Source organism: Rhinolophus sinicus, chromosome 17 (genome assembly GCF_057876585.1).
Source record: "Rhinolophus sinicus isolate RSI-liver-muscle chromosome 17, RSI-T2T, whole genome shotgun sequence".
Lineage (NCBI taxonomy): Eukaryota > Metazoa > Chordata > Mammalia > Chiroptera > Rhinolophidae > Rhinolophus > Rhinolophus sinicus.
In genome coordinates this window covers 81,191,059-81,193,730 of record NC_142517.1, presented here as the reverse complement: position 1 = coordinate 81,193,730, position 2,672 = coordinate 81,191,059, and the positions used below count along the sequence as shown (strand labels likewise).

Sequence of the window (2,672 nt, the reverse complement as noted above, 5' to 3'; positions counted from 1 at the left end):
ATAAAGGGGTAAACGGGGTCAAATATATGGTGATAGAGGGAGAACTGACTCTGGGTGGTGAACACACAACGTGATATATAGATGATGTATTACAGAATTGGGCACCTGAAATCTATGTAACTTCACTAACAATTGCAACCCAATAAACTTTAATTAAAAAAACACAAAATGAATTATCTGTAGGCATGGGTAATGACAGCAGTAAACCATTATATGTTGTCAACTGAAACCAGTAACTGATGTTTATAGTGATTTTCTTAAACATCAGCCAGGCTTTTCTTCAGTCATCTCCTTCAACTAACTTTTCTGAAGTTTTAGGTGAGGAGCATTGCCTTGAGCTTCCTTTCACAGTTTTCATTAATAATGGTAAAGCACTGTTCTAGAACATGCCACCTCCCTTACCGCCTCCCATTCTACCCATTCCGCCAATTCCAGGGTCTTTCTCTTCTTTAGGAATTTCTGTGACTACAGGTTCTGCTGTAGTTAACAGAGAGGTCAAGTCACTCCAGCAGCATCCAATAAAGCAGTTCTTACACCCTTAGTTGGGTCAATGATTCCTTTATCCACCATATTCACAAAATGTCTAAGCACAGCATCACAACCAACTTCTGAGATAATCTGCATAATTTTTTCAACTATCAAAGATCCCTCAACACTTGCATTCTTAGCAATGGTCATTACAGGAACTTTGTTTGAGTGGGTTTAAAAATAAATTCTATACCAATTTATTTTTTATCTTTATTAACTGGAGTTAATGAGTCCAAGGCCAGAATGCACCAAAGTAGGGCACAACCGCCTCCCAGAACAATGCTTCTTCAACAGGAGCTCATGTGGCATTGAGGGCATCTGTTACTCTGTCTTTCTTCTCATTTTCTTCAATATCACTTGTCCCACCAACCTTTAGCACAGCTACTGCATCTGAGAGTTTTGCCAACATTCACTTAGTTTTATCTTTTCGTATTCACTAGTTGTGATATCTAACTGCTGAGTGATTTTCAACTTGAGCCTGGTCACCTTTTCCTTTCAAGAACGTGGCATCATCTTTGGTCACAATGACCTCTCCAACTTTTCCTAAGTCATGAAGCTGTATATCTTTAATATTTAGAGTTAATCCTTCTTCTCCAAACACTGCACCACCAGTAGCAATAGCCATGTCTTTAAACTGGTTCTTTCTATTGTCACCAAAACCTGGAGCTTTGACTGCCACAACCCAAAGACTAACTTTCAGCCTATTCAAAACAAGTGCACTTAGAGCTTTTCCATCAACATCCTCATCAGTTATGACCAAGAGCTTACAGCGAGCATTGGCAATTTCAAGAGCAGGTACAATGGACTGGACACCAGAAATTTTCTTTTCATTCATAGGCATCTTGGAATTCACATTTCTGACTTTTTGGTGTATTAATAAAGTATAGGGAAATATAACCTCGATCAAACTGCATGCCTTCAATAATTTCTATTTCATCATTTAGTGTTTTTCCATCCTTTACTGTGATGACGCCCTTCCAACCTTTTGCATCACATCAGAAATGATGTTGCCAATTTCTTTGTCTCCATTTGCACAAATCATAGCAAACAGCAATTTCTTCAGGGGTTGTCATCGGTTTAGACTGCATCTTAAGTTCAGCAATTACAGCATCAACAGTTAACATCACACCTCTCCCAATTTCCACTGGATTAGCACCTTTACTAATCTTCTCAAAGCCTTCCTTGGCAGTAGAGCGTGCCAGTACAGGAGCAGTGGTGGTGCCACATCCCCAGCCTCTTCATTCGTATTATTGGCAACATCTTGAACAAGTTTAGCACCAATATTTTTATATTTATCTTTTAAGTCAATGGACCTTGCAATGGTCACACTATCTTTTGTAACTTTGGGACTTCCCCAACTCTATTCAATAATCACTGTTCTTCCCTGGCCCCAGACTAATGGCTAGCATCAGCTAAAAGGTCTACACATTGAAGCATTAAGGCTTTGGCATCTACATCAAGTTTGACATCTTTGGCATAAGCTTGAGTGAGATGAAGAGCCAGTATCCTGAACACTGGCTTAATCTGGCTAAGGACTTCGTGTAATTGAAGCATTTCTGTGGGGCAGTGGCAGGGCTTGTGGGCAGTGAGGCAGGCCACAGCTGTGAATGAGTGCACGTATCTTATTTTTTAGGACAACTTCCTTAAAGTGTTGGGGTCATGTTTAAAGTGTTTGATGCATATTGCCAAGTTTATCATAGGAACAGTGTACCAATTTACACTCTTACCAGCAATGTTAAAAAAAGGAAAAAGAAAAAGGCCTATTTCCCTACACGTTTGCCAACACTTGTTGTTATTTGCAATTCAGTCTCAATAGACAGTTGCCCTGCATTTCCTTCCTTTCAGCTGGACACAAGGCTGCTTGGAACAACAATTTCTTCTTCCAGCATCTCTTGCAGCTAGATGTTCTAGAAATGGGATCTAAAAATAATGGTATGTATAAATAAAAATAATGGGATCTAAAAGTAATGGTATGTGTAGTTTCCAGAATGTTTTTTTCTAAATGAGGCGCACGTCTTCTTTCCCCATCTTCATACCTGCTGCTCAGAATGTAGATGTGGCAGATGGTTTAGTGGCCATTTTGGATCATGATTTCCACAGTTTGAAAGCCACAGGTGTACCAACAAGATAGAAAGAGCCTGAAT

General features: G+C 39.5%; 1 pseudogene; it reads right to left on the bottom strand.

The window, feature by feature from the left end:
* Nucleotides 1–379: 379 nt before the first annotated feature.
* On the bottom strand, nt 380–2,453 carry LOC109460787 (60 kDa heat shock protein, mitochondrial pseudogene; annotated as a pseudogene).
* Between the last annotated feature and the right edge of the window lie 219 nt (nt 2,454–2,672).